The sequence below is a fragment of the Anabrus simplex genome, chromosome 3, assembly GCF_040414725.1.
Source record: "Anabrus simplex isolate iqAnaSimp1 chromosome 3, ASM4041472v1, whole genome shotgun sequence".
Classification (NCBI taxonomy): Eukaryota; Metazoa; Arthropoda; class Insecta; order Orthoptera; family Tettigoniidae; genus Anabrus; species Anabrus simplex.
In genome coordinates this window covers 12,591,474-12,604,003 of record NC_090267.1, presented here as the reverse complement: position 1 = coordinate 12,604,003, position 12,530 = coordinate 12,591,474, and positions in this window count along the sequence as shown.

Here is a 12,530-nt window from a genome sequence, read left to right as displayed (position 1 = left end):
AAGGAAATAGAGTTAAAACTATAATAAACAGTCTATAGAATGAGAACTATCTTTCAATACTAAATGTATTTTATATTTGGCATAACAACTCAATACTGAGACAAATTAAACGGAATCTCAATAATAATTTTAAAACACTAGATCATCTGACACAAATGAATATTTTTTGCTAGTTGCTTTACGTCGCATCGACACAGATAGGTCTTATGGCGTCGATGGGACAGGGAAGGGCTAGGAGTGGGAAGTGGGAAGGAGGCGACCGTGGCCTTAATTAAGGTACGCCCCCAGCATTTGCCTGGTGTGAAAATGGGAAACCACGGAAAAGCATCTTCAGGGCTGCCGACAGTGGGTTTCGAACCCACTATCTCCCGAATACTGGATAGTGGCCGCACTGCAGCTATCGAGCTCGGTACACAAATGAATGGACGTACCCGTCGGAAAATTAAAGTTCTCAATGTCCTTCAAACGTAATCGTCCATCTTGATTAATTCAACATAATAAATTATACAAATAAATCAAATAAATTAAATGAACAGCAACAGCAATACAAAGGAACCCACAAAAATCATATATACTGCGCGGTTTCTAAGGCTATCGGGTTACAACCCATGCCCCAAGTATCATCCATGTGCAATAAATCCATGACAACAGAAAATAAATACACCACAACCATAGATATGAATATGTGTTGTTCAAACTCGTGCTGCAATGCAGTATAATAATACACCAACATATAAATACGCAATGCCGCAGCAACCTTCCATGAGATAACCATAACCAGTAACGAGGGTGAGAATTGAACCGAAGTCCTGCTGGACCGAAGAAACAGCCTACCTGAAATCCCTACATTCCGGAATCTGCGTTACGTTATTAATAGTGCTTGACTAAACTGAATCAGAGCTGTGTAGTGTGACCGTATCGGCACAATTAATATTTCAAGTGATATGCTTGGTAAGGAAGCAGGCAGTAAGCTTTCTTTGTGTGGATGTTGGGAGTGGCTTCAGGTTGTGCAATAGGACGCCCGCCAGAGAGACGCCTCACCCGCCCAGTGGGTGGCTTAAAGAATCCCCGAACTAGGCACACGTCATAGAAGAAGCAGGAGAAGAACACTATTTAGCGACTCCATATTGGAAAACAAATGCCAGCGTACAGCGATGCCAAAGCGATCGGGCCAAATTTAATGTATTTGCGGCGTAAATAAGGCTTGATTAACAAAACTGCACCCGTCAGAGCAGTGTGCTGAATTTTGGTGGAATTATAAAGTCAGGAGTTCTGATAGAAAATACTCTCCAAGCGAAAGGCGTTGGTAAACAATTTATATAACTGCGTTAGCGTACGTACGCCTAGTGAAAAGCCAGATGCCTTCGGGGACTCCCTACTTCCCCTCCAAGCTGATTAATTAATTACTGCGGATCCGCCGAACATATTCAACTCCGCATGGCACAGCGCACTTGTGCATAACCAAGTCACACAGTCTAGCGTATTGCTAATTTCGACAGGCTGGTTTATCCAGGAGCAGTCGAAATAAGAGTGGGGGAATGAACTCACTACCCACCCCTACCGCCGGTTTCCCTATAAGTTTTTGCAGTCCCAGAGAGCTTTAGCATTCGGTGAGGAGCTTTCGACGGGAAACGACGGCCGGTTCGCTATCGAATTACCGCTCCTTTGTATACTATGTGAACAAAGCGGGAGTGAAATTTTTCAGTTCTTTCGCTTATAATTTGTGATAGGCAACAGAAGATTATGGTAATGAGACGTACTTAAGATATCGGTTGTAAAGTAGACTAAGACTTCGTGAAATATGAAGTAGGATTTTGTATAGCAACGAGTACATGATTGTACGCAGAACTTCTGTAGGAGAACGCTCTAGCCGTAAGAATGAACTAGTGAGAGGGACAGAATCACAGTATTCGAAGACCTTTTCGAAATAGGTGGGGTAGAGGCAAAGAACTGTATAAATCTACGCGGTTTTCTGAACAAAGCGCAGGTCAGATTATTAACTGATTAACAGGCAGTGAGAAGTGTTCCTGAACTATTAAAACCTACAGAAGATAGGGATAGAAAATTCTGCATCATGCGGATGCTGGGAATGCCCGGCGTAACAGTGCAATTGGGGTAGACTAGCTGAAAGTAGCCGGTATAATCATCTCCATGTAACTGTCAGTGGGTAGACAAAGAAGTAGTAGGAGTGAATGGTGACACGTGAGCAAGAAATCGATAAATTGTGTAAGTTACAATCTAATTTCAGTGATCCGTGTGCTACTAAAATGGATTACGCGAGACAAGATATGGAACTTCTGAACTCCAGGATTCCAGGATCCGGCGCCATGGAGTAATCCAACATGGGTAGGCCTCCGGAACCTCCGGATAGGGCCGAAGACATCAACCGTTGAGTACAAAGTTATGTTTCTATTCCAATGCTAGTATTTCCCTTTGTAAATAACAGTCATGAAGTATAGGGTTATTAATAACATGATTAAATAGGCTAAATCCGCCTAAGAATGGTCGGGAATCCTTTTATTCATTTTGGTTTTAATTAATTAGATATGGGAAGGGAGTGATCCTATGTTAGTGTATAGAATATGGGACCCCTTTTAGTGGCTATATTTGCATGTTATCATAATTTGTTTATTTAGTGCTGAGAAGGAATTGAGGGGGAAAAGGAGTAGAATGCTATGTAGATGAATGATGTAGATCTCATCTGAGCAATTGCCTAAGTTACGCAGGGGTTAGCGAGGTGACAGAGTCATCAACAAGTGCCCGTATAAAAGGAAAGGCTTGGGCTAGAATCAGCACTATGTTCGTAAAGATAGAGTTTGTTGCATGGTAATATAAGTTTTGGCTGTAACTGAAGAGGTTCAAGGAATGAAGTGCCGAAGTTTGAACCCCTGTCCTCCACTACACTAGTGAGGTTACACGTAGAAGGTCTGTTAGTGGATTGGCAGGATTTAATAATTTAAATTAATTTATTATTATTGTTATTATTATTATTATTTCCCTTTCATATTTTGATCGATGATTTCATGCCGATCTATTTAAATGGCAAGTTAATGTTATGCCAGGTACACAATCTATACCCACACGGGTGGAATTAGGAGACGTTGTCTTTCGAGGAAAGGCGATTGGAAGTGTGAATGAGGATACGATTGGAAATGTAAGGGTTAAATCCCAACTGCTAGTATAATGAGGGAGTTTTTGATATAATCTGGCTGAGTAATAAGAATAAATAAATAATTATTGGTCATAAGGATCATAATGAGCTAATTTGAGCAGGTGACCCTGCATTAGCTAAATGGAATGATGTTATTGACTCCGTGAAGGCCGCCTGTGAAAGTGGTGAATTAGTCTCGCCGTGGTGCGAGAGGGGAATGGACTGGCGTCAGGATTTATGGCCAGAGCTGAGAGAGAACTCGCCTTGTTAAGAAAACGTTTCTGGTAGAATATTGCGTTCTACTGTGTGGAATAAGACACAAAATTTATGTAACTACTACACACTGTCCATTAGCCTTGATCCGGAAAACAATGTAGAGAGTAACTACTGTACGAGACATGATTAGCTTAGTTAGGGTTTTGCATTCCAGCGCCTTGGATGGAGACGACCAGAGTCTCAGGTTCAAACCTCGTGTGAGCACAGCAGGGATCAACAGCTCGCTAAGATAGCGGGTTACAACGGATCAACTACAGCCATTGTATTTATTGATACATGTGTTTGATATTTCTTTTCCAGGATGTGTTTTTGTTTACTTGTAATCGATGTCGATTTGAATCTAGACTTCGTGAAAGTCCACTGGTAGTGATTGCAAGTGATAGTTCGTTGTTCAAGTCTGTGTTTAATTTTATATGGAAGAGTTGAGTCCATTTATTTTTCTTTTCCGTGATTTAGCGATGGATTTCTGATATGTTCGGATTAATCCTGTTTAATATTCACTTTATTGATACTTTAAGTTAGCCGACCATTCAAAAAGCGGACATTTTTCTTTAGTGTAAATAGATTTGAACGTGTAATACGGGATTCAGTCCCATGGAATACTCGCATTGGGGGGAAACATGGCTTGTTTGTTTTTGTGAATATGGTAGGGTCATTTTATTGTGTATGTCGTACTCAGTGGTTTATGGTAAACCGGGTGATAGCACGCACAAAACAATCGCGATAATACACAAAACAATCTGTGCAGTATACATCCAAACCAATGTAGTCTTTAAGTAAGCAATGTAGGGCACAGGCAATTCAAAGTGATTGTATGTGAAAAGGTGAGATCATATTAACAACCTCTCGGTAATTCTCTGTCTTGGTAGAGAGGGATATGGATATTAACGTCTGTGTCAAAAAGGGAAAATTTATTGGATTAGAGATAGTACCAGCTAACGTTGCCGTCCACATAGATTTTGTCTGTGGAATGTGGAGGTAACAGCTGATGTCAATGGCAGCACGGATTTTTCCTCTGCAGAAATAAGTGATTGCTTATATCAACTGTGTACTAAGTATCAAGAGTGTATGTAAATTTTGTATATTTCACCGAGTGAATAGAAAATTGTTCTAAACTATTTCGTGCCTATCTATACCGAAAAACATGCATCCAGAATCCTCTTCCGTTCATTGTAGGCCTTTAAGATAGTTCATGTTTGATAGCCTCTATATGCCGCGAACGGTCTTCGGCCCTGAGGAGTCCGTGTTCAGACCTCAGGAACGGGAGAGTAGCTTTGATCTAGCTGAGCCGTATGGCCGATAACCTCTCATGTGAGTGGATTAAATATACAATCCCAATGAGGAGAAATCGGCACAGGCCAAAAAGATCCCTTGACTATCGGCTTCCATGGAGCATGGTCACATGTATTCGTTACCCGAAAGGGTTGGTTTGTTGTCACATGGTCCCATGAGTCATGGGGGACGGTGGGAAAGATTCCAGTAGGGGATCATTAGGTTAACTGGACCATTTTATCTTTTTATTTTTTGTTTTGTTTATTTTTCTGCTACATAAGATTGTAAAGATGTTTTGTATAGAATGATGAATGGTGAATATAATTTAAAAACATAAGCTATATCTTCAAATCATACATCAGGATTGGAATAAAAAATTAACCTGTGTCATAATGGTTCAGTTAAGCCCTGTGGAGATTAACTGAACCACTGCATGGGGTTAAATGAACCACTAGGTCATTAAAGGAATTAACAGGAAGTAGTACTATTTAGCAAACAGAAAAACAGGAAACTCATACAGAGCAATCAACATTTTATGTTCTGTGAATTGGAAACTTTATGAAAAACCTGAAGAAATAAATAAATTATCAAATTAAAACGAATGATCATCACAGTTGGTGGAATAAATATAACAGTAAAATATTGCATAGTGAATATATCCTTCCCTGAAAATCGAATATACTTTAATACATAAGTTTCCTTTGTGTCACAGTCAGATTGATCAATTGAACTCCCTACACAAACAAATCACTTGATACACATTAAAGTCACTGAAGTCATAGTTAAAGGACACCATGTTTGCATAACGTGCTGAAATTGAATAAACAGGATTGAGCAACTTCGAAACAACATCAGTCTCTGGCACAAAACAAGTTTCATCGTTCCACTTAAATGTTTAAAAAAATAATACTTTAAGTCCATCATTTACCTGACAGACGTAGTGTCGAATGATGTTTTACGAAGACCGTCACGAATAAAAAACTTCAAGGAGAAGCCACCGTATCATCTTCAGAACTAAAACTTTCTAAAGATGAATCAGCATCACAGTTGACAGATTCTGATAATCGTCAAACCCATTCATATCAAATATTCCCCGTTTGGCAGTTTACATTTTCTTCTTAGGATCTCCTACTCTTAATATCTTCACCTCTTCACTTAATGTGGCTGCTTCTTCAAGACAGCTTTTCATTGGTGTGTCTGTCACTATCATAGAGGTGACTTTCTTTACTTGCCCGGCCTTCACATTTGCAGTTTTTGGAAAACGCATTATTTCATTAGGTGTCACTGATTTTGTGGACTTGTTGAAACCTCTGGCTCTATATTTGCCGTAGAAGTTGATGGTAATTCTTTGAATCGTTCTGATACAATGGGCATGGTCCAATTGGTGACACAGTTTGGGAGAAAATCTTCAGTTCAAATGTGTCTCTGTTCAATTGTTTTATACAAGTAGCTCTAAAGCCACTACAGATAATATTTGTAGTAAATGAAAGAGCAAATGCTCATCCCACCAACACAGCAACAATATAAATTGTGACAGATCGGTCACTGCTTGCTATAAAGTCATTGCAAGCGTTGTTGTAGATTTACTTGAAAGAAGAGAACACCCACGCACCAAGATGCTGTAATTTGTGGCTGGTATGGGGAGGAATAGTTAACAAAATTACACCATTATTATTGGCATTCGGTTCAGAGGGACCCGGGTTCGATTCCTGGCCGGGTCGGGGATTTTAACCTTCATTGGTTAATTCCAATGGCCTGGAGACTATGTGTTTGTGCTGTCCCCAACATCTCTGCAACTCACATACCACACATAACACCATCCTCCACCACAATAACACGCAGTTACCTAGGCACTGCAGATGCCGCCCACCCTCATCGGAGGGTCTGCCATACAAGGCTGCACTCGGCTAGAAATAGCCACGCGACATTATTATATTATCTTTGGCACAGGTGATAGCAGCGATGGTGGTGTGATTCTCATGGCTATCTTTGGATGCTCCTTTGTCGGCCTCTCACGCTTAACAAAGTGCTGTAGGACTGATAGAAATAGTTCGCTGTTAATCCACCCTCAATTAGTGGCACCGCTACTAGAGCCAGCTGGGACATTATTCATCATGTGATCCTTAAAATAAACTCCCGGAAAGATAAAGAATGGTAGCACAGCTTTTCCTGTTGCGCTACAATTGCAACCGCAGTCACGAGAGTATCTTCTCAGCAGATATGGCTTGCCAAACAGCTCTGGAACCAGTCTGGCCAATTACTTTTGGTGACTTTTGTATTGTGGTAGCAGCTGTCTGATCCAAGTTGTAAATATCTTGAGCTTTTAAGTTATATTTTTTCGAAGAGTGATGAGATTATCAAATAATAATTTTACAACAAACTCGGGAAAACTGGTGGCTCGAGTGATACTGGTCTGTTCAGGAGTGCGTAATAAACGCCTGTTCCTCTTCATAAAGGCTCTTAACCATTCCAATCCAGCCATGTATTCCACATTCCAGTTTTTGGAACACATTTGCCATTGCTTTTAGCGTACTCTTATCCATAATGAAATTTATGTATAATTTCCTTGTCCATTTGTTATAGGTTAGGTTACATTAAGAATTAGGACAGCCTGAGCATTAGGGGATATATTAGCCATATGTAGAGGGGTCCATCCTTAATGAATGTTGCATGCTGTTTTGATGCTCGTTTCGGTGTGGAGTTTCTTAAATATCACTTGAGAGTTTGAAATTCACACTGTGAATAACTTGGTTAAAATTTTATGACATACCTCTTTATAGTTGCTCGTATAATAACTGTATCCTTTTGCAATTTCCTCAAAAGAATCTTCTCAGTTAGATAGTTATCTACAGCAAATTTCAGTACTGGTAGTTCTACCTGATAACCTCAATTTTTTGTGGTTCAGAATCTCACTCTGGGCATGCTGAATCCTGTGGACAAAAGTGAAAATATGAAAGTAAATTAAATTGCAATAATGTGGTTAACTGAGACACTGTTAACTTAACCCCTCTACAAGTGGCTAATATAACCCCTAATGCTCATGCTGTAACCTAACCTATAACAAATAAAAAGGAAATTGTATACAAAATGACTGCTTCAAATACAGAGCTTTTAGATAATGTATTTGTATATTGATCAAAGCTGATAGTTTACAAATTAATGAAAAACATAAAACAGAACTAAATTATTCTTATGTTTATTATTTAAACAACACATTAGAACTCCAACATATGATATTCTGGTGCCAAAACAAGAGATGGGCAGGTAAAAACCTTGGTGACAGAATACTTCATAAATGAAATTTCTCTTCAAGTGATTTTTAATATAGAGTGTTTCGGTTAAGCTGACCCTCCTGCTCCATGGAATAGGTGATATTATTTTGAAAACGTACATTAAACACAACACTTCTCGGATGTATTCTAGACTCTGGAGACTCTCTCATATCACTGACATATAAACGGTAGAGTAAAAATTTACAGGCAAGCTCCCTGGTTAATTAATTAACAGTTCCCCGTATACTGACACATGACCTTTCTAAGGGTATTCTCATAACATCTGGTACCGAGCCCGATAGCTGCAGTCGCTTAAGTGCGGCCAGTATCCAGTATTCGGGAGATAGTGGGTTCGAACTCCACTGTCGGCAACCCTGAAGATGGTTTCCTGTGGTTTCCCAATTTCACACCAGGCAAATGCTGGGACTGTACCTTAATTAAGGCCACCGCCGCTTCCTTCCCAGTCCTAGTCCTTTCCTGTCCCATCGTCGCCATAAGACCTATCTGTGTCGGTGCGACGTAAAGCCAATAGCGGAAAAACATTTGGTGCTTACTTCTCCAGGAATAAATCATTCTATTATTTCATTTTTACTCATATTTCACTTCATTTCCGCACATACTTTTTATACGCCCGAGTATGGGACAAATCTGCATCTATCTGCAATCACAGTTTCGTATTCATCTTAATTCGCCCATTACTTTCCCTACACGCACCGTTCCATTGACTACTGGAGGAGAAAATTCTGTGCAATGTCCATACTTAAATATATCTCACAGGAAAACAAACACAGCACTATTATCCGACATTAAATTAAATCTCATGGACTGCTATCTAACTACACTCCCCAGAATGGAACTTCACGTGTTGAGAGAGTACTTGATGTTATTTCAGTGATTAGAAAATCGAGTCAAATATTCAAAGAACTTGGCGGTTAAGAACCCAATTATCTGTATGACATTCCACCCCCCTCTGGCCTTGATGGTTGCACTGACTTGGGTAGGAAGTGTGTCATAAAGCCATTAAGCTGCAATCAAAAGAAATAGCGCTGTGCTTAGAAAACATTGACAAACTGAAAGAGGAGAACATTCAACTTAAAACGCAGCTCACCGAGTGATGGCGTGGTGGTTAGTAGTTGTGTGGGGGTGAAGCTCCCTCTGATTGTGTAATTTCAGTGTGTTATACCGTGTGTATGCAGCTAGAAAGGTATGTACTTCTAACAACTAGCATTTTACTATCAGGCTGATAAATACGTGTGCATCGAAATTCTGAGAACAATAAAATTCCAATTAAAGTGAGTACGAATTGTATATGTTAGATGAAAAAAATAGTAGTGAATGCACTGTTACCAACAGACAATTTCAAACTAAGGAAGTAATATCGCCGTTGAAATATCGATTCACCATTTCGCACATTCTCCGCTATGAATTCATGTGTAAAATGTGGTAAAACAATTGGCAAAAGGAGTAGTTCACAAAAAATTAAGTGCAGAGCATGTCAGGGTTGGTACAATAATAAATGTGTTGATTTTTTTGTTATTTGCATTTACGTCGCACCGACATGGATAGGTCTTATGGCAACGATGAGAGAGGAAGGGGCTAGGAGTGGGAAGGAAGCGGCCGTGGCCTTAATTGAGGTATATCCCCAGCATTTGCTTGGTGTGAAAATGGGAAACCACGGAAACCATCTTCAGGGCTGCCGATAGTGGGGTTCGAACCCACGATCTCCCGCACTTAAGCGACTGCGGCTATCGAGCTCGGTAAATGTGTTGATTTAACAGAACTGGACGTGGATATAATAGACTCGGAGGGACGGTTAGGGAAGTGTAAGACACGTCAGGCGCCATCTGTTAGTGATATCTACCAACTACTAACTGAGTTGAAGACTGAAGTAGTGAAAGTCAAAACAGAGATGAAAAGTGTAAAGACTGAACCAGAGAACGTGAAAACAGAACGGGAACTGAGCGAGAGTTTAGAATTAAGTCATGAGAAACTTGACACCGCCCCAGAGCTACAATCAAAAGAAATAGCGCTGCACTTAGAAAAACATTGACAAAGTGAAAGAAGAGAATCTTCAAATTTAAACGCAGCTTAACGATGTAACATTGCACCTTGACGATTTAGACCTGTATGGTAGGAGGAATTCTATCGAAATTTACGGAATTTCTGAAACGAAAACAGGAGACACGCTGGGATTAGTGAAGTTGTTAGATCGAGCATTGGACATTGAAGTGAACAACGAAATGATCGACACCTGTCACAGATTGAAGAAACAACCCCATTAGTCTTCAGCAGGAACCATTGTGAAGTTTGTGCGGAGAACAGATAAAGAAAACTTTACTCGGAGACGTAAAGTGAAGAGCGCATCCCAGCTTGGCTTTCGAAGTAACGGAATAAGGATCAACCCACAAATACGCGTAGTTCTTCTCATGCCCAAGAGGAGTTAAGTTCTGGTTTATGCAGATAGAATTCTTTCCTGTCTTGGGCATGAGCGCAGATTAAATAATGAGAAGAACTTCGCGTATTTGTGGGTTCATCTTTCAGGCAACGTAAAGGTTCGCAAGCGGGAAGAGGACCAGTACGTGTATAACCTAAAATCACGTGAAGAAGTCAGTAAGCTAAACTAAAATGAGTTATCTTTCAAACTCGTAATGGATTCTAATATAATTTATATTTATTATCGAAATGTGAGAGGACTCAAAACAAAACTAAATTAATTTTACGTAGATACCACGATTCAGAACTTGATGTATTGTTAATTTCCGAGACATGGTTAAGTAGTGACGTCAGCAATAGTGAACACTTAGATAATAGCTATAATGTATATCGTACAAATAGATATGGTACCAAGAGTGTTGCTGTCAATCAGGAGATTATGGCATAGCAACTAGATTTAAAATTTAAGGATACTGAGGCATATGTGTTAAATAGTGTTACATCACCATACACACTGCCTTGTATCTGTATACTTTACACCTGCCAGGGATCTAGAAACATACTTAACATTTCATAATTTATTTGAAACTAATAAAAACTTCAAGGCCAGGATATCACACATGTAGGCGGTTTCAACTTTCCATTAATAGTTAGTTTAGATTATGATATGTTAAATGGTGGGAACGACTTATATCCTAATTTGTTCAGCATGTTCCGGACATAAATCACTCGGCTGCCTCAATATCATTGTACCAAATATATTGGAATCTCTATTTTGCGAACAGGCACCAGAATCATACCAGGCTTTGTCATGATACTCTTCGTTGCGAAATCTACCATTTTGGTATTACAATCGCAAATTCAATATTTGACATATTGGATCCTGTCCTTGTACCACAGTCATGTTGTGCTAACCATGTGATATCATGTTATTGCCTTTTCAGTACACTTGACCACATATTGAGATATGAAATCAAATATCAAATTAATGACAAGATATGAACTCAAATGAATTAAATTACTAATTAGTAATAAGACTAATAATATTTAATTAATATTAGTTAAGTAAATGTTTTCCAATAGAAGATTTTGCGTTCAATAAATCACTGTAGCTTGTCCGTAAACCTAACGGAAAAACTGCATGCAGTTCAGTCTCCTCTTATAACCATCTCGTATGTCTTGCAACTGTACGCGTTTATACCGGGGTTTGTATCTCGCGTCGTCAATGGTCCTTGTTTGATGTTAGGCGTTCAAAGGTATAAAGCGCAATAATATGAGACACTGTGTTCTTCACGTAATGTTTTCATACCTCTGGTATTTATTTTTCAATGAATTCGCAGTTAACTAAGGTGACTCGAGATGGATTTCTACGATAGCAAATACACTGACTGACAGTGACAATGCAACACCAAGGAGGAGTGGTTCGAAAGGGATGAAAGTTGGGGAAAAAACAGAGACGGCACGGACGAATAATTGATGTTTATTTCAAACCGATATGCAGGTTACACAATGCGCACGGCATCGACTCAGTAGGATGTAGGACCACCGCGAGCGGCGATGCACGCAGAAACACGTCGAGGTACAGAGTCAATAAGAGTGCGGATGGTGTCCTGAGGGATGGTTCTCCATTCTCTGTCAAACATTTGCCACAGTTGGTCGTCCGTACGAGGCTGGGGCAGAGTTTGCAAACGGCGTCCAATGAGATCCAACACGTGTTCGATTGGTGAGAGATCCGGAGAGTACGCTGGCCACGGAAGCATCTGTACACCTCGTAGAGCCTGTTGGGAGATGCGAGCAGTGTGTCCTGCTGAAACAGAGCATTGGGCAGCCCCTGAAGGTACGGGAGTGCCACCGGCCGCAGCACATGCTGCACGTAGCGGTGGGCATTTAACGTGCCTTGAATACGCACTAGAGGTGACGTGGAATCATACGCAATAGCGCCCCAAACCATGATTCCGCGTTGTCTAGCGGTAGGGCGCTCCACAGTTACTGCCGGATTTGACCTTTCTCCACGCCGACGCCACACTCGTCTGCGGTGACTATCACTGACAGAACAGAAGCGTGACTCATCGGAGAACACGACGTTCCGCCATTCCCTCATCCAAGTCGCTCTAGCCCGGCACCAT